Source organism: Arachis ipaensis, chromosome B10 (genome assembly GCF_059453495.1).
Source record: "Arachis ipaensis isolate K30076 ecotype BB chromosome B10, ASM5945349v1, whole genome shotgun sequence".
In the NCBI taxonomy this organism is placed as follows: domain Eukaryota; kingdom Viridiplantae; phylum Streptophyta; class Magnoliopsida; order Fabales; family Fabaceae; genus Arachis; species Arachis ipaensis.
In genome coordinates this window covers 23,068,836-23,094,332 of record NC_142435.1, presented here as the reverse complement: position 1 = coordinate 23,094,332, position 25,497 = coordinate 23,068,836, and the positions used below count along the sequence as shown (strand labels likewise).

Below are 25,497 nucleotides of genomic sequence, written 5' to 3'. Positions count from 1 at the left end.
CTCATGGCTTCTTGGGAAGACTTGGAAAACGATTCTGATGAAGATGAAGAAACAAAAACCAAGTCTCAAACTTGCCTCATGGCAGATCACGTAGAACAGGTAGTTTTACGTAACCCTGACACTGAAGACCTTCATCTCATGATAGATCACCTTTCTGAAAAAATTAGATGTTTCTTAAATGAAAACCAAAATCTTGAGTCTCAAATTGAAATTCTTAAAGCTGAAAATCATTTTCTTAAAGAAAAATTGAGAGAGGCTGAAACCGCTGTTAATCTTGTGGAAGAAAACAAGCGGTTGAAAGCTAAAATAAAAGGTTGTGAAACATAGCATTATGTGGTTGCATATCTAAATTGCTTTGAAGAAAATGAGAAGCTGCTCAAAGAGGTAAAAAGACTCAAAGAGGACTTAGCCACTTTTGCTCAAAGTTCAGAAAATTTAAACCAACTCTTGGCTAGTCAAAAACCTCTTTATGATAAAGTTAGATTGGATTTTCATAAAACTACAAAATCTGTTGGAAAATCTACTTTTACAAACATGTCATCATCCTCAAATGATGTAAGGTTTCAAAACCCAACAAACTTTGTGAAAACAGCTACTCACAGATTTTGTAGATTATGCAACCGGAATGGTCACTTTCCTATTCAGTGTTTTTTTGATAAAAGAATGATTGGAAACAAAGTTTGTATAATTGTTTGTGACTACAATGGCTTGGGACAAAGAAGATGGTTTGACGTGAAAGGATCCAAAAAAAAATTTGGATACCTAAGGTCAGTTGAGCTTATTTTGTAGGTTTGCCTAGCATCCAAGCAAAAGGACAATATGTGGTATATGGATAGTGGATGCTCTAGGCATATGACCGGAAAGGCAACCTTCTTCATTAAGCTTGATGAATATGATGGAGGGTTTGTCACTTTCGGTGATAATGAAAAAAGGAAAAATAGTGGCCATTGGAAAAGTTGGTAAAAATTTCTCTTCTTTCATAAATGATGTTTTACTTGTTGATGGTTTGAAACACAATTTACTAAGCATTAGCCAATTATGTGATCTTGGTTATGAAGTTATTTTTAGAAAATTGGATTGCTTAATTATTTGTGAAAAATTTGGTGAAATATTGTTTGAAGCCAAAAGATGTAATAATGTGTATGGATTGACTCTTGAGGATTTAAAAGATCAAAAAGTGACATGCTTTACATCTCTTAAATCTAAAAAATGGCTTTGGCATAAGAAATTGGGTCATGCAAGCATGTACCAAATTTCTAAGCTTGTTAAGAAAAATTTGGTAAGAGGAATTCCAAACATTAAATTTGATAAGGATATTACTTGTGATGCTTGTCAATTAGGCAAACAAGTAAAATCCTCTTTTAAACCAAAAGATGGAATTTCTACCAAAAGGCCATTAGAAATGTTGTATATTGATCTTTTTGGTCCAACTAGAACTCAAAGTTTAGGAGGTAAACATTATGGTTTGGTGGTGGTAGATGACTACTCTAGATTCGGTTGAGTTCTCTTCCTAGCTCGTAAGAATGATGCTTTCCATGCTTTTTCAACTCTTTGTAAAAGAATTCAAAATGAAAAGAATTTGAAAATTGCCCACTTGAGAAGTTGGTGCACGAAATTGTGATCTCCAGGCTCGAACAAATCCTGGTAATGGCTCCAAAGCTTGGTGCTCTGATCTTAATTCATAATTGTCACAACTTCGATACAACTAACCAGCAAGTGCACTGGGTCGTCCAAGTAATACCTTACGTGAGTAAGGGTCGAATCCCACGGAGATTGTTGGTATGAAGCAAGCTATGGTCACCTTGTAAATCTCAGTCAGGCAGATATAAAGTGATAACGGTGTTTTCGAATATTATATAATAAGATAGGGATAGAGGTACTTATGTAAATCATTGGTAGGAATTTCAGATAAGCGAATGGAGATGCTTTTCGTTCCTCTGAACCTCTGCTTTCCTGCTATCTTCATCCAATCAGTCTTACTCCTTTTCATGGCTGGCTGTATGCAAGGGCATCACCGTTGTCAGTGGCTACATCCCCTCCTCTCAGTGAATAATATGCTCACGCACCCTGTCACGGCACGGCTATTCATCTGTCGGTTCTCGATCATGCTGGAATAGGATTCACCCTCCTTTTGCGTCTGTCACTAACGCCCAACAATCGCGAGTTTGAAGCTCGTCACAGTCATTCAATCATTGAATCCTACTCAGAATACCACAGACAAGGTTTAGACTTTCCGGATTCTCTTGAATGCCGCCATCATTCTAGCTTACGCCACGAAGATTCTGGTTAGGAGATCTAAGAGATATTCATTCTAGCTTTATTTCATGTAGAACGGAGGTGTTTGTCAGGCACGTGTTCATAGGGGAGATGGTGATGAGCGTCACACATAATCATCACCTTCATCACGTTCTTGGGTGCGAATGGATATCTTAGAAGCGAAATAAGATGAATTGAATAGAAAACAGTAGTACTTTCATTAATCTTTGAGAAACAGCAGAGCTCCACACCTTAATCTATGGAGTGTAGAAACTCTACCGTATGAAAATACATAAGTGAAGGTCCAGGCATGGCCGAGATGGCCAGCCCCCTAAACGAGATCAATAGTCTCCTAAGATGAACAATGGAATAAAACTGAGACCAAAGATACCTAATACAATAGTAAGAGGTCCTATTTATAATAAACTAGCTACTAGGGTTTACATGAGTAAGTAATTGATGCATAAATCCACTTTCTGGGCCCACTTGGTGTGTGTTTGGGCTGAGCCTGAGTGTTGCACGTGCAGAGGCCATTTGTGGAGTTGAACGCCAGTTTCTGTGCCAGTTTGGGCGTTCAACTCTGGCTTTGGATCCTTATCTGGCGCTGGACGCCAGATTTGGGTAGAAGGCTGGCGTTGAACGCCAGTTTACATCATCAATTCTTGGCCAAAGTATGGACTATTATATATTGCTGGAAAGCCCTGGATGTCTACTTTCCAACTCAATTGGAAGCGCGCCATTTCGAGTTCTGTAGCTCCAGAAAATCCACTTTGAGTGCAGGGAGGTCAGAATCCAACAGCATCAGCAGTCCTTTTTCAACCTCTGAATCTGATTTCTGCTCAAGTCCCTCAATTTCAGCCAGAAAATACCTGAAATCACAGAAAAACACACAAACTCATAGTAAAGTCCAGAAATGTGAATTTAACATAAAAACTAATGAAAACATCCCTAAAAGTAACTAAATCCTACTAAAAACATACTAAAAACAGTGCCAAAAAGCGTATAAATTATCCGCTCATCACAACGCCAAACTTAAATTGTTGCTTGTCCCCAAGCAACTGAAAATTAAATAGGATAAAAAGAAGAGAATATACTATAAATTCCAAACTATCAATGAAACAGAGCTCCAATCATATGAGCGGGACTTATAGCTTTTTGCCTCTTGAATAGTTTTGGCATCTCACTTTATCCATTGAGGTTCAGAATGATTGGCATCTATAGGAACTTCAGAGTTCAGATAGTGTTATTGATTCTCCTAGTTCAGTATGATGATTCTTGAACACAGCTTCTTTATGAGTCTTGGCCGTGGCCCTAAGCACTTTGTTTTCCAGTATTACTACTGGATACATAAATGCCACAGACACATAATTGGGTGAACCTTTTCAGATTGTGACTCAGCTTTGCTAAAGTCCCCAATTAGAGGTGTCCAGGGTTCTTAAGCACACTCTTCTTTTTCTTTGGACCTTGACTTTAACCGCTCAGTCTCAAGTTTTCACTTGACACCTACACGCCACAAGCACATGGTTAGGGACAGCTTGGTTTAGCCGCTTAGACCAGGATTTTATTCCTTTAGGCCCTCCTATCCACTGATGCTCAAAGCCTTGGGATCCTTTTTATTTGCCCTTGCCTTTTGGTTTTAAGGGTTATTGGCTTTTTCTGCTTGCTTTTTTTTTTCTTTCTATATATTTTTTTCGCTTTTTTTTTTTTTGCAAGCTTTGTTCTTTGCTGCTTTTTCTTGCTTCAAGAATCATTTTTATGATTTTTCAGATTATCAAATAACATGTCTCCTAGTCATCATTCTTTCAAGAGCCAACATATTTAACATTCTTAAACAACAACTTCAAAAGACATATGCACTGTTCAAGCATACATTCAGAAAACAAGAAGCATTGTCACCACATCAATATAATTATGCTAAGTTCAAGGATAAATTCGAAACTCATGTACTTCTTGTTCTTTTGAATTAAAACATTTTTCATTTAAGAGAGGTGATGGATTCATAGGACATTCATATCTTTAAGACAAAGTTACTAACTACTAATGATCATGTAATGAAGGCACAAACATAGATAAGCACATAATATAGAAAACGAAAAACAGAGAAAGCAAGAACAATGAATGAATCCACCTTAGTGATGGTGGCGTTTCCTTCTTGAGGAACCAATGATGTCCTTGAGCTCTTCTATGTCTCTTCCTTGTCTTTGTTGCTCCTCCCTCATTGCTTTTTGATCTTCTCTTATTTCATGAAGCATGATGGAGTGCTCTTGATGTTCCACCCTTAGTTGTCCCATATTGGAACTCAATTCTCCTAGGGAGGTGTTGATTTGCTCCCAATAATTTTGTGGAGGAAAGTGCATTTGAGGCATCTCCGGAATCTCATGGAAATGAGCTTCTTGCGCCTCTTGAGCTCCATGGCTGGGCTCTCTAGCTTGCTCCATCTTTTTCTTAGTGATGGGCTTGTCCTCTTTAATGAGGATATCTCCCTCTATGTCAATCCCAGCTGAATTGCATAGGTGGCAAATGAGGTGAGGGAAGGCTAACCTTGCCTTAGTGGAGGACTTGTCAGCCACCTTGTAGAGTTCTTGAGGTATAATCTCATGAACTTCCACCTCTTCTCCAATCATGATGCTATGGATCATGATGGCCCGGTCTATAGTAACTTCAGACCGGTTGCTAGTGGGAATGATTGAGCATTGAATAAACTCCAACCATCCTCTAGCTATAGGCTTGAGGTCCAATCTTCTTAGTTGAACCGGCTTGTCTTTGGAGTCAATCTTCCATTGAGCTCCTTCTACACATATGTCCATAAGGACTTGGTCCAACCTTTGATCAAAGTTGACTCTCCTTGTGTAGGGGCGTGCGTTCTCTTCCATGTATGGCAAGTTGAACGCCAACCTCACATTCTCCGGACTAAAATCTAAGTATTTCCCCCGAACTATTGTAACATAGTTCTTTGGATCCGGGTTCTTACTTTGATCATGGTTCTTGGTGATCCCTGCATTGGCATAGAACTCTTGAACCATTAGGATGCCGACTTGTTGGATGGGATTTGTTAGAACTTCCCAACCTCTTCTTTGAATTTCATGTCGGATCTCCGGATACTCATTTCTTTTGAGTTTAAAAGGGACCTCAGGGATCACCTTCTTTTTGGCCACAACATCATAGAAGTGGTCTTGATGGGCTTTAGAGATGAACCTTTCCATCTCCCATGACTCGGATGTGGAAGCTTTTATCTTCCCTTTCCCTCTTCTAGAGGATTCTCCGGTCTTAGGTGCCATCAATGGTAATGGAAAAACAAAAAAGCTATGCTTTTACCACACCAAACTTAGAATATTGCTCGCCCTCGAGCAATAAACAAAAGAATAGAAGAAGAAGAAGAAGAAATATGGAGAGGGAGAGGGAGATGTGGTTTCGGCCAAGGAGAGTGTAAAGAGGTGTGTTGTATGAATCTGATGAAGAATGGAGGGCTTTATATAGGGAAGGGAAGGGGGGAAAGGTTTCGGCCATATGGGTGGGTTTGGGTGGGAAATTGGTTTTGAATTTTGAAGGTAGGTGGAGTTTATGAGGTAGGTTTATTGGGAAGAGTGGGTGGATGTGAGTGGTGAAGGTTTAATGGGGAAGAGAGATTGAGGTGATTGGTGAAGGGCTTTTAGGGAAGAGTGTTTATGGGGTTGTGTGAAAGAGAGTGGTGAGAAGAAGTGAGTGGAGGTAGGTGGGGATCCTGTGGGGTCCACAGATCCTAAGGTGTTCAAGGATTTACATCCCTGCACCCATTAGGCATGTAAAAATGCCTTTGTACCCAACTCTGGGCGTTCAGCGCCAGGTTGGTGGCCATTTTGGGCGTTCAACGCCCATCTGTGTGCCATTTCTGGCGTTGAACACCAGAACCATGCCTGTTCTGGCGTTCAGCGCCCAGAAGCTGCCCATTTTGGGCGTTCAGCGCCAGAACCATGCTCTGTTCTGGCGCTGAACGCCAGACAGATGCTCCTCCAGGGTGTGATTTTTCTTCTGCTGTTTTTGATTCCGTTTTCAATTTTTCTATTTATTTTGGGACTCCACATGATCATGAACCTAAGAAAACATGAAAAACAATAAAAATAAGAATTAGATAAACATTGGGTTGCCTCCCAACAAGCGCTTCTTTAATGTCAATAGCTTGACAGTGGGCTCTCATGGAGCCTCACAGATGTGCAGAGCTTTGTTGAGACTCTCCAACACCAAACTTAGAGTTTGGATATGGGAGTTCAACACCAAACTTAGAGTTTGGTTGTGGCCTCCCAACACCAAACTTAGAGTTTGACTGTGGGGGCTCTGGTTGACTCTGCTTTGAGAGAAGCTTTTTCTGCTTCCTCTCCATGGTTGCAGAGGGAGATCCTTGAGTTTTAAACACAAGGGAGTTCTCATTCCATTGAAGGAATATTTCACCTCTGTCAACATCAATCACAGCTCTTGCTGTGGCCAGGAAAGGTCTTCCCAGGATGATGGATTCATCCTCTTCCTTTCCAGTATCCAGGACTATGAAATCAGTAGGTATGTAAAGGCCCTCAACCTTTACTAATACATCTTCTACTTGTCCATAAGCCTGTTTTCTTGAGCTGTCTGCCATCTCTAGTGAGATTTTAGCAGCTTGCACCCCATAGATTCCCAGTTTCTCTATTACAGAGAGGGGCATGAGGTTAATTCCTAAACCAAGGTCACACAGAGCCTTAAAGATCATGGTGCCTATGGTATAGGGTATTATGAACTTTCCAGGATCCTGTCTCTTCTGAGGCAATGTCAGTTGATCCAGATCACTTAGTTCATTGATGAACAAGGGAGGTTCAACTTCCCAAGCATCAATGCCAAATAATTTGGCATTCATCTTCATGATTGCACCAAGAAACTTGGCAGTTTGCTCTTCAGTGACATCCTCATTCTCTTCAGAAGAGGAATACTCATCAGAGCTCATGAAGGGCATAAGGAGGTTCAATGGAATCTCTATGGTCTCTAGATGAGCCTCAGAGTCCTTTGGTTCCTCAGAAGGAAGCTCCTCATTGATCACTGGACATCCCAGGAGGTCTTCCTCCTTGGGATTCACGTCCTCTCCTCTCCTCACAGGTTCGGCCATGGCGCTTATGTCAATGGCCTTGCACTCTCCTTTTGGGTTCTCTTCTGTATTGCTTGGGAGAGTACTAGGAGGGATTTCAGTGATCCTTTTACTCAGCTGGCCCACTTGTGCTTCCAAATTTCTAATGGAAGACCTTGTTTCATTCATGAAACTTATAGTGGCCTTAGATAGATCAGAGACTAGATTTGCTAAATTAGAAGCATTTTGTTCAGAGTTCTCTGTCTGTTGCTGAGTTGATGATGGAAAAGGCTTGCTGTTGCTAAACCTGTTTCTTCCACCATTATTAAAGCCTTGTTGGGGCTTTTGATCCTTCCATGAGAAATTTGGATGATTTCTCCATGTTGAGTTATAGGTGTTTCCATAAGGTTCACCTAAGTAATTTACCTCTGCTATTGCAGGGTTCTCAGGATCATAAGCTTCTTCTTCAGAAGATGCCTCTTGAGTACTGTTGGATGCAGCTTGCATTCCATGCAGACTCTGAGAGATCATATTGACTTGCTGAGTCAATATTTTATTCTGAGCCAATATGGCATTCAGAGTATCAACTTCAAGAACTCCCTTCTTCATAGGCGTCCCATTACTCACAGGATTTCTTTCAGAAGTGTACATGAACTGGTTATTAGCAACCATGTCAATGAGTTCTTGAGCTTCTGCAAGCGTTTTCTTTAGGTGAATGGATCCACCTGCAGAAGTGTCCAGTGACATCTTTGATAGCTCAGATAAACCATCATAGAATATATCCAGGATGGTCCATTCTGAAAGCATGTCAGAAGGACACTTTTTGGTCAACTGTTTGTATCTTTCCCAAGCTTCATAGAGGGATTCACCCTCTTTCTGTCTGAAGGTTTGAACATCAGCTCTAAGCTTGCTCAGCTTTTGAGGAGGAAAGTACTTGGCTAAGAAAGCCGTGACCAGCTTATCCCAAGAGTTCAGGCTGTCTTTGGGTTGAGAATCCAACCATAATCTAGCTCTGTCTCTTACAGCAAAAGGGAAAAGCATGAGCCTGTAGACTTCAGGATCTACTCCATTAGTCTTAACAGTATCACATATCTGCAAGAATTCAGTTAAGAACTGAAAAGGATCTTCAGATGGAAGTCCATGAAACTTGCAGTTCTGCTGCATCAGAGAAACTAATTGAGGTTTCAGCTCAAAGTTGTTTGCTCCAATGGCAGGAATGGAGATGCTTCTTCCATGTAAATTGGAATTAGGTGCAGTGAAGTCACCAAGCATTCTCCTTGCATTATTATTATTTTCAGCTGCCATCTCCTCTTCCTGTTCAAAAATTTCTGAAAGGTTATCTCTGGATTGTTGTATTTTAGCTTCTCTTAATTTTCTCTTCAGAGTCCTTTCAGGTTCTGGATCTGCTTCCACAAGAATGTTCTTATCCTTGCTCCTGCTCATATGACAAAGAAGAAGGCACAGAAAAATAATAATAATAATAGAGATCCTCTATACCACAGTATAGGGATCCCTGTGTGAGTAGAAGAAGAGGGGGAGACAAAGAATGTAATATAATGGAAGAAACACAACTGTGAGGATGGAAGAGAGGTGAGATGAGATGTTAGGATATGAATGAATAAATAGAATGAGATGGGGGAGGGAATTTTCGAAAATTTTTGAAAAGGAGTTAGTGATTTTTGAAAATGGTTTTTGAAAATTGTTAGTATTTTTTTTCGAAAATTTTTGAAATTAAAAAAAAATAAAAATATTTAGTTAATTAAAAAGAAATTTTTGAAAAAGAGGGAGGATATTTTCGAAAATGAGAGAGAGAGAGTTAGTTAGGTGGTTTTGAAAAAGTTAAGAAACAAACAAAAGTTAGTTAGTTAGTTGAAACAAATTTTGAAAAGATAAGAAGTTAGGAAGTTAGAAAAGATATTTTGAAAAGATATTTTTGAAAAAGATAAGATAAGAAGATATTTTAGAAACTAATTTTGAAAAAGATTTGATTTTTAAAATCTCAATTAATGACTTGATTCATAAGAAATCACAAGATATGATTCTAGAACTTAAAGTTTGAATCTTTCTTAACAAGCAAGTAACAAACTTCAAATTTTTGAATCAAAACATTAATTGATTTTGTTATTTTCGAAAATTTGGTATAAAAATAAGAAAAAGATTTTTGAAAAATATTTTTGAAATTTTCGAAAATAATTAAGAATTTTGAAAAAGATTTTGAAAAAGATAAGATTTTCAAATTGAAAATTTGATTTGACTCATAAGAAACAATTTGATTTTAAAAACTTTTGAAAAAGTCAATCCAAATTTTCGAATTTGATGGGAGAAAAGAGGAAAGATATATTTTTTTTTTTGAATTTTTATGATGCAAGAGAAAAACACTAAAAAGATGCAATGCATGAAATTTTTGAATCAAAACAATGAATGCATGTATGAATGATATGAATGTCAAGATGAACACCAAGAACACTTTGAATGTCAAGATGAACATCAAGAACATATTTTTGAAAAATTTTTAATGCAAAGAAAACATGTAAGACACCAAACTTAGAAATCTTTCATGTTTAGACTCTAAGAAACGAAAAATGCACATGGAAAACAAGAAAAGACACAAAACATGAAAACATCAAGATCAAACAAGAAGACTTACCAAGAACAACTTGAAGATCATGAAGAACACTATGAATGCATGATATTTTCGAAAAAATGCAAGATGCATATGCAAGTGACACCAAACTTATGATATGACTCAAGACTCAAACAAGAAACAGAAAATATTTTTGATTTTTATGAATTTCTTATTTTTTTGGATTTTTTTCGAAAATTTATTGAAAAAAAAAAATAAGGATTCCAAAATTTTTAATATGAATTCCAGAAATCTTGCATTCTTAGTCTAAAGCTTCAGTCCAGGAATTAGACATGGCTCACTAGCCAGCCAAGCTTTCAAAGAAAGCTCCAGTCCAAAATACTAGACATGGCCAATGGCCAGCCAAGCTTCAGCAGGTGATCATGGATCAGCAGCAGGTGGATGAGCAACAACTAAATTGCTCTTGATAACAAATTGCAAGCCTCAGTCCAAATGAATTTAGACATGGCTTTACAGCCAGCCAGGCTTCAACATGCTTTATGAAACACTAGAATTCATTCTTAAAAATTCTGAAGCCATAGAATAATTTATTTTTGAAAATATTTTTATAATTTTTTCGAAAATAGATGAGAAAATTTTGAAATTATTTTTGAAAAATTTTTGAAAAGAAAACAAAAAGAAAATTACCTAATCTGAGCAACAAGATGAGCCGTCAGTTGTCCAAACTCGAACAATCCCCGGCAACGGCGCCAAAAACTTGGTGCACGAAATTGTGATCTCCAGGCTCGAACAAATCCTGGTAATGGCTCCAAAGCTTGGTGCTCTGATCTTAATTCATAATTGTCACAACTTCGATACAACTAACCAGCAAGTGCACTGGGTCGTCCAAGTAATACCTTACGTGAGTAAGGGTCGAATCCCACGGAGATTGTTGGTATGAAGCAAGCTATGGTCACCTTGTAAATCTCAGTCAGACAGATATAAAGTGATAACGGTGTTTTCGAATATTATATAATAAGATAGGGATAGAGGTACTTATGTAAATCATTGGTAGGAATTTCAGATAAGCGAATGGAGATGCTTTTTGTTCCTCTGAACCTCTGCTTTCCTGCTATCTTCATCCAATCAGTCTTACTCCTTTCCATGGCTGGCTGTATGCAAGGGCATCACCGTTGTCAGTGGCTACATCCCCTCCTCTCAGTGAATAATATGCTCACGCACCCTGTCACGGCACGGCTATTCATCTGTCGGTTCTCGATCATGCTGGAATAGGATTCACCCTCCTTTTGCGTCTGTCACTAACGCCCAACAATCGCGAGTTTGAAGCTCGTCACAGTCATTCAATCATTGAATCCTACTCAGAATACCACAGACAAGGTTTAGACTTTCCAGATTCTCTTGAATGCCGCCATCATTCTAGCTTACGCCACGAAGATTCTGGTTAGGAGATCTAAGAGATATTCATTCTAGCTTTATTTCATGTAGAACAGAGGTGTTTGTCAGGCACGTGTTCATAGGGGAGATGGTGATGAGCGTCACACATAATCATCACCTTCATCACGTTCTTGGGTGCGAATGGATATCTTAGAAGCGAAATAAGATGAATTGAATAGAAAACAGTAGTACTTTCATTAATCTTTGAGGAACAGCAGAGCTCCACACCTTAATCTATGGAGTGTAGAAACTCTACCGTATGAAAATACATAAGTGAAGGTCCAGGCATGGCCGAGATGGCCAGCCCCCTAAACGAGATCAATAGTCTCCTAAGATGAACAATGGAATAAAACTGAGACCAAAGATACCTAATACAATAGTAAGAGGTCCTATTTATAATAAACTAGCTACTAGGGTTTACATGAGTAAGTAATTGATGCATAAATCCACTTCCTGGGCCCACTTGGTGTGTGTTTGGGCTGAGCCTGAGTGTTGCACGTGCAGAGGCCATTTGTGGAGTTGAACGCCAGTTTCTGTGCCAGTTTGGGCGTTCAACTCTGGCTTTGGATCCTTATCTAGCGCTGGACGCCAGATTTGGGTAGAAGGCTGGCGTTGAACGCCAGTTTACATCGTCAATTCTTGGCCAAAGTATGGACTATTATATATTGCTGGAAAGCCCTGGATGTCTACTTTTTAACGCAATTGGAAGCGCGCCATTTCAAGTTCTGTAGCTCCATAAAATCCACTTTGAGTGCAGGGAGGTCAGAATCCAACAGCATCAGCAGTCCTTTTTCAACCTCTGAATCTGATTTCTGCTCAAGTCCCTCAATTTCAGCCAGAAAATACCTGAAATCACAGAAAAATACACAAACTCATAGTAAAGTCCAGAAATGTGAATTTAACATAAAAACTAATGAAAACATCCCTAAAAGTAACTAGATCCTACTAAAAACAGTGCCAAAAAGCGTATAAATTATCCGCTCATCAGAAGTCATCATGGAAAAGAATTTGAAAATCAAGATTTTGAAAAATTATGTGATGACTTTGTAATTGCTCATAATTTTTCATGTCCTAGAACTCCTCAACAAAATGGGGTAGTTGAAAGAAGAAATAGAAGTCTTCAAGAAATGACTAGGGCTATGCTTTGTGAAAATGAGGTTCCAAAATTTCTATGGGCTGAAGCTGTAAATACGGCTTGTTATATTTTGAATAGGACTATCAATAGAAAAGGGTTAAAGAAAACTCCTTATGAGCTATGGAAAGGAACCCCTCCTAATCTTAAGTATTTTCACATTTTTTGATGCAAATACTTTGTGCTTAACAATAAAGAAAATCTTGAAAAATTTGATCCAAAATCCTATGAGGGAATGTTTGTTGGATACTCCACCACTAGCAAAGCATATAGAATATACCTCAAAGAACATAGAACCATAGAGGAATCCATACACGTGTCTTTTTGTGATACTAATTCAATTCCTAGTGTTGTAGTAGATGATGATGCAGGTTGTGAAGATATTGTCAACCAGGAAGTCAGTAAAGAAAATCTCAAAACTGTCCTAAGTGAAGAACTTGTCCATCCAGAAATGTCTCATCAGGATGGAGGAGACATTTCCACTTTGTCTCTTGAACCAGTCAGAGAATCCAGAACAGACCATATTGCTGAAGCTCATCAAGGTAGATCCTCACCTCCAAGGCCAAGAGAATAGAAGTTTTTGAAGGGTTACTCCAATGATTTTATCATTGATGATCCTTCCCAAGGCGTGACCACTAGATCCTCAAGCAAGAAGCAAGTTGAGCAAAGCAATGTTGCTTTCTTGTCCTAATTAGAGCCTCTCAAAGTAAAGCAAGCCCTTGAAGACCCCTCATGGGTTAAAGCCATGGAAGAGGAGCTTGCTCAATTTGAAAAGAATGAGGTTTAGACACTTGTACCCAATCCTAATGGTAAGAAGGTAACCGGTACAAAGTGGATCTTTACAAATAAATTGGGTGAGGATGGTAATGTTGTTCGTAACAAGGCTAGATTAGTGTCCCAAGGTTACGATCAAGAGGAAGGTATCGATTTTGATGAGTCTTTTGCTCCAGTAGTAAGAATGGAAGCAATTAGGTTGCTTCTTGCCTATGTTGCCCATAAGGGTTTTAAAATGTTCCAAATGGATGTTAAATGTGCTTTCCATAATGGATTCATAGATAGAGAATTATTTGTGGTTCAACCCCCCGGTTTTGAAAATAAAGAATTTCCAAATTATGTTTTTAAACTTTCAAAAGCTCTTTATGGGCTTAGGCAAGCTCCAAGAGCTTGGTATGAAAGGCTTAGTGCCTTCTTGATGGAAAATCACTTTCAAATGGGTACCACCGATACTACTTTATTTATCAAAGAGTCTAATGATGATATTCTTCTTGTTCAAGTTTATGTGGATGGTATTGTGTTTGGTTCGGCCAATGAGACCTTGTGTGAAGTGTTTGGAAAACTTATGACTAGTGAGTTTGAAATGAGTTTAATGGGAGAATTAACTTTCTTTCTTGGTCTCCAAATTAAACAAACTCCTAGTGATATTTTTATTCACCAAGGTAAATATGCTAAAGAATTAATCAAGAAATTTGGCCTTGAAAATTTCAAACCAATAGGAACTCCTATGCATCCAAACACTAAACTTGAAAAGGATGAAAATGGCAAAGATGTGGATGAAACAAGGTATAGAGAAATGATAGGCTCACTTATGTATCTTACTTCCTCTAGGCCGGATATTGTTCAAAGTGTGAGTGTATGTTCGAGGTTTCAATCTCACCTAAAAGAATCCCATCTTTCAGCCGTCAAAAGAATCATTAGATACAATAAGGGAACATGTGATTATGGCTTATGGTATCCTAGATCTAATGATTTCTGTGCGGTAGGGTTTTGTGATGCAGATTATGCGGGAGATCGGGTGGATAGAAGGAGCACATCCGGAATGTGTTGCTTCCTTGGAAGCTCACTAAACATGTGGTCAAGTAAGAAACAAGCCACCATTGCTCTATCCACAGCTGAAGCCGAATACATATCTGCCTCTGCTTGTTGTTCTCAATTAATTTGGTTGAAAACTCAGTTAGAGGATTATAAATTGAAAATCAATAGTATACCTTTGTTCTGTGATAATATGAGTGTAATAAATATTTCCAAAAATCCTATTTTGCACTCTAGAACTAAGCACATTGAGGTTAGATATCATTTTATTAGAGAACATGTGCAAAAAGGTACTATTGATATTCAATTTGTAAAATCCGAAGAACAACTTGCTGATATATTCACTAAACCTTTGTGATAGGTTCTGTTCATTAAAGAACAGTGGGTATGTTGGATTTGAATTCTGTTGATAAATTGTGATTTTATTGATTCTGTTTATTTTTGTCTCGTAGGAAGGAAGGAGACAAATTTGGATGTGTGTTGAACAAGCCATGAGACAGGGGGAGACTGAACTCGGCGTTAGTGAACATGGGCCCAGCCAATCTCTTTTGTCACAATCCTTGACTCTGGCCCATTTGAGTTCTTCATCTTTTAAATTAATTCTTTTTGGTAGTTATCACATCATATCTTGTTAGGAGGAGTTCTTGTCAAATCATAATCTTTTCTCTTATTCCCTCCCTTGATTCAAGGAAAAGATTTTCCAGTTACCTTTTAAATTTTAAAAGATTTCCTTGATGATAATCGTGCCATTAAATTCCCATTAAATGCAGTTGTAACCTCTCTCCACATCCCACTATCTTCGGTCATCCCTTCACATTCTCACCATCTACTTCTTCCTCTCTTATTATGAAAAAGAAGGTAGCGCCTAGGAGAAGAAACCAAACCCCACATTCCAAAATTCCTCCATCTTCTTCTGCTCCTCACACTCACACTCATATCCATATTCACTCTACTTCATCTTCTTCCCCTTCTTCACAGTCAACCGAAACCATGAGGAAGAAGGTAATAGCTCAAAGAACCTCCTCAAGAAGGAAGATTGAAAAGGAAAAGGAGCAAATGCCTGCTGAAGAAGAGTCACAATCATCTCCACCACCTTTACCACCAAGGAAATCAACTCCACATGCTTCTGGCCGCAGTTCTAAGCGTTCAAAGGGTTACACCCTCCACCACACTCGAGAGCCACTAAACTTGGACTCTCTTGATTTCAAAAACAAGTTCAATAAGAATCACTCACATTTTGATCTGGCTTGGTTCAACTCATGCGCTGCTTATGAATTTTATTCTCAAGTTCTAGTCAACCGCCACTTGTGTACCTCTTATGTTGTCTCTCTGGAAAATTTATTTGATAAGGGTGTTGATCTGTCTACCCTTTTTGATAAACTGAAATGGACTCCTCTGCTCAAGATCCACAAGCCAGTCTACCCAAATCTAGTTCGCGAGTTTTATGCGAACGTGATGTACATTGATGGAGCCCTACATTCCTATGTTAAGAAGGTGCACCTGACCTTGAATAGAGAGACCATCAGTGCTGCACTAGGATATGAAGATGATGGACCAAGAGCTTACATGTCAAGAAAATGGGACTCTCAGGTTGGGGTTACTCTTCAGACTGTTCTCTCTCGGGTTTGCGAAAATTTTTCTGCTCTTGATGGAACCATTCTGACTCACAAGGCTCTGGGCCCTGTAAGAACATTACTTCACCGTATCATTAACCATATTTTGATGCCTCAGAGCGGATCATATCAGAGGGTAACAATTTGTGATACCCTAGTTTTATTTTCTATTTTCACTTCATCTCCTATTTCTTTTGCTTACTTAATGGTGCATCACATGTGGGAATATGTGCGTAGTGATAAAAAGGCAAATTTGCCTTATGGTATTTTTCTAACTTGCATTTTCGAACAATTTAATGTTGATGTTCTCAATGAGCCTATAGAAAACAGGGTTTCAACCTTGAAAGGAGGAGGAATTTCTGAAGCCATGAAAGGCAAAAAGGGAAAAAGTGCGATTGCATCGGACAGTGACACTGAATATCATCACTCAAAATCTTCCAAATTTTTTGACTCAGTCAAAGATGTGCTGCAAGAATTCTCTCACATGAGCTATATGATGATCAAATCTTCAAAGGAGGCCAGAAAACAAGCCTATGAGAATGAAAAGGCCTAGACAAAGTGTCATGAGAGAATCAATTTGCTTATCAATGGCTTTGAAAAAGACATGGGTGCTACGGATGAAGACAATGAATCCCTTGGCTCAGACGTTAATCTTTCTGATGTTTGATATGCTCTTGGCTGCTCGTACCTATGAACTCTTTTTTCCTTTTAATGTTTTCTTGTTTTGGTATTGTGTAACTGTTAGTTAACTGTACTTGGATACTTTGGACCATTGTGTTTTGGTAAAAAAAAAATTTTCTGCCTTTTGTATGTTATTTTCATTTGTTTTGCAGGACTCCCATTGATGACAAAAGGGGGAGAAAAGTTAAGAAAAATTGAAAAACATGGCTGACTCTATGAAACAGCGGCTGAAATCTGAATGATTAATCATTACCCCTGTGCTTGTGCTCCAAATTTTTTTCCTGTGCTTGTGCTTCATTTGTTTACTTTTCTTTATGATTTATGCTCTGATTTCTGGTTTATGTGGTTTATGCTCTGAGTTACGTTTTATCATGGTATGAATTTGCTTGTGCTCTGATATTTTTCTGATTTGTTATTTGCCATTTTTTTTTGTAAATTGTTGGATTTTTTCTTGATTAATAGTTTGACAGAAAATCCTATTAACAGAAATTATTTGTACATGTTAATTTGAAGTATGTTGAGTCTTGGTTATATGTTGAAATTTACTTTGAAGGTACTCAAGCATACATTAATTTGGTTGTTATTGTGAGCAAAAAATTATTTAGATGATAATAAATCAAATTTTGATTATCATATTTCATCTCATAAAAATATCAAGCTGTTCAAGATTTGTTTAATATTCCATATGTTGAATACATTATGGCTTTAAGCTTGGTTTTAAGAATATTATAGGTATTGCTCCCATCAATCAAAATAGCACATATTAAGGGGGAGCATTGTGACAAGTTGAAAGGGGGAGGGTCCAAAAATATTCAAGGGAGTACTTCTAATCCTTACCCTATTTCAATTCAATTTTTTAATAATGTTTGTCATTAAGGGAGAGATTGTTGAGTCTGAAAAACTTCAAATTATGGTGATGATCAAACATTGTTAAAAATATTATTTACAAAATTGTTAATTTAATTTTTGGTTATTATTAACCTAATTACAAATTGATTATTTAACAATTTTGTTGAGGTATGCAGATTTGGTGTTGGGCAACAAGAAAATTAAGCCCAATATGATAATAATAATATCTAGCCTTGTGCAAAAATGCTATATGATATGTGGCTAAATTATTATGGTATTTGGGCCAAAAAATTATTATGCAAGCCCAAAAATAATCCTTGTTACAATACCAACAAAACTTGGTTTGAATTAAAAGAAAATGGAGCATGTAGTTTCTATTACCCATTTACTTTGGTGGGATCCAAATTCAAATTGAGTGCATGCCTTCCACAGTTACTTCCTTTCAATGGGTTATGGAACTCAAATTTTAATCAACATGGATTTACTGCATGCCTTGGTAACATGAGAGAGAAAGCTTACATTGATTTGATTGCTATTATTGCTCTCACACGTTACTAGGCTTGGGAAAAGGGAAGTGGTTAATTAATTAATTTTAATTACCTTCTTTACTTCTTGTAAAAGTATTTCACTCTTCTCTCTCTTCTCTTTCTTTGCTTTCGATCATATCATCAGGAAGGGAGGATATGCAAGTTATCAGAAGAGAGGTGCAAAAAACAGAAGTTATGGACAAGCAAGAAGCCAAGGTGATGATGGCTCTTGCAAAAGGAAGATCTACAGTATGGTGTGATTGAGATCCTTGCCACTTATGGTAAGATGTGGTGAAGAAGTCTCAGGATCACCATGCCTAAAAATGGTGGAAGATCCAATTCGGTCAGAAAAAAAGATCCCTAGGGTATGGCTCGTCTCTACTTTTTTAATCCATCACAGAAGGTAGCTACTGTAGCTACGTGGAGGAGGAAGCAGAAGTGTAGCAGGAGGAGCTGTCAAGGATCAAGTGTTCATCAAGGGTCAGAAATCCTTCTTGGGGACCAAGTCAAGATGGAAGGCTCAGATTGATGAAGCTTGAAGAAAAGGGATGAGAGAGAGGTAATTGCATGTTGGTTTTGCTTTTCGGTTCCCTCTCTCTTCTCTCTGTCCGAACCAGATTTGATGTTTGAAGAAGAAGAAATTGGCTCGGTTGGACCAGTTTCAACTTTGGAAGCTTTCCCTTCTATAATAAGGGTGAACGGCTAAGGCTTGAAGCAAGGTGAGAAAGCACAGAGTTCTCATAGCTACCCAAGTTAACAGAAGATCTTCTCCTTCAATGTGTTTCATTTTGTATTTTCTTTAGTTTTGTCTGTCTTGAGTCTCATGGTGAAAAAGGCAAACAATATGAGGTTTGTAAGAAAAAGCCAGTGAGCGAAAAGAGGCAGAGGGTACAAAATTAAAGAAAAAGCCATGGATGTCCTAGAGGTCCTTTGTACATTTGTGTTATGTATCATGATTCTGTGGGAATCCCCTTGCAAGTTGGGTTAGCACTTAGCAGTTGAAAGCTTGGCAGGTGACCAAGTCAAGTTCAGGATTGGGGATAGATTCTGGACTTGTCCCGGATAGGAAGGTTAGTTCCTAGGGAGAATTGGTGTTTGTAATCTGTATGATTATAGTGAAATTCCATCATAGTTATGATGGAGACTGGATGTAGGCTGCATTGCACTTAGCAGCTGAACTAGGATACTTCTTGGTGTGATTCTCTCTCTCTCTTCTACTCCATTTCTGATTATGTTGCATAGGAGACAAAATTGAAAAATATCTCCTGACTGGTTACGAGACAAAATGAAAATGTCTCTTGACTAGTTACGAGACAAAAAGAAGAAAAATCTCCTGAATTCATTTCAAAGGGCAGCAAGTGTTACTCAGCGAAAAGGGGCTAAGATTCAACCCCCCTTTTCTTAGCCAATGATTACCATCAGAATGCTTTGTTAGAATGATATGAAAGTTAGAATACTTTGAAAAGAAAATAAGATAGAATAAAGTTAGAATGCCTTGAAAGTCTAATTTAATTATTTTGAAACTAAAACACTATGTGATTTCCTTTTTTTATTTACTAAACTAAACCACATTTCAAGTTATTTTTATTTCTTGAGTTTCTTCTTTTGTTATTATATATTGGTGTTTGTTATGTTATTAATATTTATTAATGTATTTGCTGTACAGACATGATGACAGGCAATAGAGGTAGGTCGAGTGGGACACGTAGTCGTGGTAGAGGGCGGGAGTAGAGGGTGATTACTGGGCAGTCCTGGGGATTCCACCGAATCCCCAGGACTGCCCAGCAATCACCCTCTACCGCGGCTACCCCATCGACCCCTGTGACGTCACAGGCGGTCCATCAGATCATCAATTTATCATGGTCCTAAATCCGAACCGGGTGCCTTCTTCTGCTACGCCCCCTACAAATGCAGCGATGACATCAACAGAGCCTGCGGTGGGTGATGTCTCCAATGCCCCCGAGCAGGATGCCCCTCCACCACTGTCCGTCATCCGGATTAAGATTTGGCCCGATATCATGTAGTCATGAGTTTACTTTTTTAATATTACGTTTGTTTATCTCAAGTTTGTTTATATTACGTTTGTTTATCTTGAGTTTGTTTATCTTATGTGTTTGATAATGTGCGGTTTGTTCTCTGACAGGTTTACACCGAACCCTAATGCTTGCACACAGGAGGTATCTGAGGTCATTAGTCTATGTATGACCACCTATGGCCGACCTACACGCAGATCCCAGCTGATATCAGAGAGCGCTGGTTTCAGAAGTGGGTGGTAAGAATCCAATTTGGTTAGAATTAATTAACTGTATTTTATTCCAATTAACTAATGTTGGTGAATCAGTTTGTATAATTAAAATTCATATGGGATGTTGAGCATAACCTTATCATCCGGAAGATCTACGACCACTGGACAGCCAAACATTTTCAGTAGACGATGAGCTATGTTCTTCAGGGGAAAGACCACCTGACATCGTGGATCCGTCCAAACATCAAGAGTGAACTGAAGGCTCATTTTCGAGATAACAAGAGGTTCAAGCGTCGCCGTCTGACGAACATCGCCAACAGGGCTTCGCCCAGGTCGTCGAGGTATGCGGGTGGATCGGTGATCTTCATGAAGACGAGGATGAGACTGGTAATAATTTTGGCATTATTTTATTTTATAGTAATTACTTGAATTAGTTTTTTAATTTGTTCAATTATTTTATAAGTTACTTGTTCTGTTATGATATACACTTATGTAGTCTCGTATGAATTAAACTGAGTTGAGCTGATATAGAACTGTTTCATCAGTTTAATTTCCTTTTTTATCATCAAGTTACTTAAATAGTTAGTAGAGTTTAGTTAATTTAATTTTCAGTTTTAGTGGATTTAGATGGTTAGGATAGGTTAGAATAGGATATATTAGACTCTAAGATTGTTGGAAAATGTTAGATTATCAAACTGTTTGCTGATTCCTGCTGCTAAAATTATTTGGAACATACTTGACTGTGAAAATAATTATGGATATTTGGTTTGGATGGAACCCTTCAAGGGTGGCTAAATCCAAATTTCAAGGGAGACTCTATCAAAATTTTTATAAGATTTTCAGTGAAATAAAAAAATTAAAATTATATTTTTGAAATTAAAATTAAGATTTTCTGCCTCATATATATTTGTCTGTCATTGTTTAATTTGTTTGTTTATTTTATTGTTTAGTTGATATATTAATTTGTAGTCTAAGTCGTTAGATTGTGAGGTAACACTAATGGAGACCTTCAAGTATACCCATACTTTGAAGGCAAACAAGGAAATATTTGCTTACGAGCAGTCGGCGACCCATTATGTGAGTTTAAATTAATCCTAAAATTTAACTTTATTTGGTTTAAAGTTAATTATTTAACTATTATCCTAATCACAAGTAACGTGTGTGACACAGGAGGAGTATCAACAGAGGTTGGAGGTCGCGGGATCCAGCAATCTCAGTCGCGTAGTGGAGCTGAAAAAGCCGGCTCGGAGACCTCAATCGTGGATCCTGAAAGGATTTGGCCCGAGACCACCTCTGAACCCCACAAGAATCGCCGCTTTGAGTTTGCTTGTTCTTTGCCAGTGGCATCCACTCTTCTGTGTTGGTGGCTTCCTATGCCTCTGCCTCTGCCTTTGCCACCAGCTCTACTGATTCCCAAGAAGTTGTTGACCTGAGGGAGGAGGTGCATAACCTAAACAGGAGCTCCACTAGCAGCATGAGCAGTCTGAGCAAAGGTATCAAGAGATTCTTGCATGCATTGCTGTCAGCTCCAACCTGGCGGAGAAGTTGGAGTAGCTTGGTCTGTTGCAATAGCAGATAGAGGAGTATAGCCAGCAGATGTGCGCTGGAGGTAGCGACGCTATTGGTTCCAGTGAGGACGCTGCTGGTGGGGCATCGACGGCAGAACCTACTCTACCGTCTCATTAGCAGGGGAACCACAACACTAACGACGACGACAATTATCAGGATCTGTAGGGGGTTAGGATTTTATATATTTTTGTTTGTTTATGGTACAATACTCTACTTCTGTGATATTTTATTGCATTCATACTATTTACTTTTAATAAAATAATTTGTTGATTTCTACTAATTTTAGATTTCTGATAACAATTTTGTTAACAAGACTTTTAATTTGATTTGACTTTTAGTTGTGGCTAAACTGTGCCAGAAAAATAAAAAGCCTAATTCATCCGACGGTAATTTTTGGTGCCATTTCAAGCAAAATGGTGCCAAAGTTAATCCGACGGTAATCATCATCAACTCATACTCGACAATCCATTGAAAATACCAACGAAAAATTTGTCGGTAATTAGCGTCGGATGACAAAATCTGCCGGTAATGGGTTTTCGGCGCTGTTTATACCATTAACTACAGGACGACGGTAAATCCAACGGTAATCTTTTTAGCGACGAATTTATTTGATTAATCTAACGGTAAATCCGACGGTAAACAACGCTTTTCTTGTAGTGAATATACCAAAAAATCCAAATTATATCGAAAAAGATCAAAACTACATGGAAAAAATCCAAATCACATCGAAAAAATTCAAATCATATTAAATTCATTCTGAAGGAGTTGTGGATTTTTTTTAATTGGATGTTTCTTTCTTTGTAAAAGAAAATGTATCCTAAATACCAATACATTTCTTATTAAGGAACGAAAAAAAATTCACAATATACCCAAAAAATCCAAATTATATTGAAAAAATTATCCACTTTACATGAAAAAAATTATACTACATCGAAAAAATCCCAATCACATTAATTTATTTCTGAAGGGGGTTGTGGATGTTTCTTTCTTTGTAATTGGATGTTTCTTTTTTTCTAAAAGAAATATCTGTATTATAAATCCCAATATATTTCTTACTAAGGATCCATCCAGAATATACAAAAAAAATCTCAAATTATATTAACAAAAAACAATTATTTGTACCTATAAACTTTACGAACGTTGACAAAAATACCATCAAACAAGGAAACTATCGTTATACCAAGGAAAGATGAGTTTTGTGTGACAAAAGTACCTGAATCCTAATCTTTTGTTTACTTTTTTATTAAAATTTCCAAATTACCCCAACCCTTTATCTTCAACCTCAACTCCAACCAAAATAAGGGGGCGAACCCAAATGCAATGGCGACAACGTCAGAGCTCTCCGCCTCTGCTTCTACTACAAATGACGAGGAACACTGCCACTCCCTTCAAATCGAGTATCTCTATCTCGTGAACTTCTGCCAGAAACAGAGATTTAAATGCGCCGGTCGATGCTACTAATAAGCGGAGTTTTCCAGAAATTAAAATCCAAAGGAGGACTTCTAGGGAAGGATGGAGAAGTCAACACAGTGGAGTTCAAGTAATTCAAGTAACCGGCAACAATGAAAAACACAAAGTTACACAAAAACTCAAACCATCAGTAACAAAGAATTAATTCCAAAGCTAGAGAATCCAAAAAAACTAAGCAAAGAATCCCAAATTCAAAAAGAGACATAACCATTCCCCCTCTTGTAACCTCTGCCTAAATTAGAACTAATGGTGTATGGCAAGCCTGTTGACGCTGCTGAGCTATGACTGACGGCTGCTACTTGAACTCTGCAAGAAGATGAAGCATTGATCGAAGATTGATGAAGCTTGCTCCATCGACATCAAGCACAGCTCTGTTCTTCTCGTTTGATGCGAGCACAACCTACATAAGCCAAGGACGATGCATTTAGTTCAATGGGTCTTTCTTGGCATCAAGACATAATCGTTACGGGCGTTGTCGGCGACCTTGAGGGAGCACGGTTTTGGTTCCTGATCTGGCTGCCAGAATTTGCAAATCTCGCTGAGCCTCCTCTATTCTCTCTCATTCCCAACGCAACAAGCAAACTTGGTCTCAATGTCGACCCTTTGAGGAAGGAGACGAGCTTGTTGTCGTGCAAGGTTGGGTTTGTTTCATATTGTGAGGAAGAAAGAGAGAGAGGGAGAGAGAGAGAGTGGGTAAGGATGGGGAGGATAAAGATAGGGGTAATTTAGAAATTTTATTAAAAATTTAACAAAAGATTAGTGTTTGAGTACTTTTGTTACATGAAACCGACCCATCTTTCATGGGTATAACATTAGTTTTCTTGTTTGATGGGTATTTTTGTCAAGGTTTGTAAAGTTCATGGGTACAAATGGTTGTTTTTTCAAAAAAAAAATTTCAAATTACATGAAAAATATCCAAATCACATCGAAAAATCCAAATCGCATCAAAAGAATTAGAAGAAGAAGAAGGACGGTGGCAGAGAGTGCAATGCGATGGAGGATAGAGCGGGATGGAGAACAGAGATGTGAGGGATGATACGCCTACTGTGGTGTGATGGAGGAGTGTGACGTGAGGGCGAGGGCGTGGCGTGATGAACAATGGCGGCGTGATAGGAAGCTGGAGACAGATGAAGGAGTGCGACGCAATGGTTGGGGCGCGACGCGATAGGTGACAGCGGTGCAATAGGGGAAGGAGGCAGATATCAACGGTGCGATGGAAGGGAGTAGGAGTGGAAGAGAGAGGATAGGAGTGCGTATAGTGAGTAATTTATGGTTTTAGGTTGTATGGTGCGGATATATAGAGAGTGCAAAACCTAATTTTTTGAATTTCGAATTTAAATTTAGAAGGGAGTTGGCTGAGTTGGCTTGTAAGGGGGTTATCTCCCTATACTTTTCCAAGTAAAAAACACAATAAATAATTTCATTTAGTACCAAATATTTAGCATAAGAACCAACAACATCAACCACAAAATCATATATCAAAGTAACTACAACAAAATACACAACACCAAAATTAATTCTACCTTGCACGAAATTATGTTTTAAACAACACCGAAATTATCATTAATCGTAACAAAATAGATTGATCGAAAAAACAATTCAAAAATTTTAGATTTTATTCTAATCCAAATTCCTAATTATCAACACTACTTTTCACAAAGAAAAACAAAATTATTCAACTTGTATACAAAACTACTACACGAACACCAATTACTCATGAACTACATTAATCAAAAGAACGAATCAAACCTTGTTGAGTTGATTCGACTTAGAACAATGATCCAATTCATCTTGGTTCAACTGATATGAACTTGCATCATACATTATTTTAAAAAATGAAGCTACTATATGTACAACAAGAAGAAGACGACGACAACAACAACGACGATGACAACGATGATGGAGGAGAGGAAGAGGAGGAGGAAAAGGAAGGAAGAGAAGAAATTCAAATAAGAAAAGGAGGAGGAAGAGGAGGATATGGAGGTGGTGGTGGTAACGACGGTGATAACAAAAGAGATAGATGAGGAAAAAGGAGGGGGAGGAGAAAGAAGAGTGTGTGCGCATGATGTGAAAAACGGTTATAGCAACTTGGATAGACTTGATTTAAGTATTTTGCTTAGTTGTAGAGCTTTATTCGATAGTGAATTAGAGGTTAAAGATAAAAATCGGTAATTTAAAAAATGAGAAAATAACAATTTCTAACCATAAAAGATTTGGATGTTGACAAAATTGACCATGAAAAATTGAAACTAAAATTATACCC

The 25,497-nt window shown here is 38.0% G+C and overlaps 1 non-coding gene across 1 annotated transcript; it reads left to right on the top strand.

The window, feature by feature from the left end:
- The first annotated feature begins 8,122 nt into the window (after window positions 1–8,122).
- Window positions 8,123–8,230, top strand: LOC148579407 (small nucleolar RNA R71). The gene has a single exon (XR_015896267.1). It is a non-coding gene; the product is annotated as a small nucleolar RNA R71 (small nucleolar RNA).
- Window positions 8,231–25,497: the final 17,267 nt, after the last annotated feature.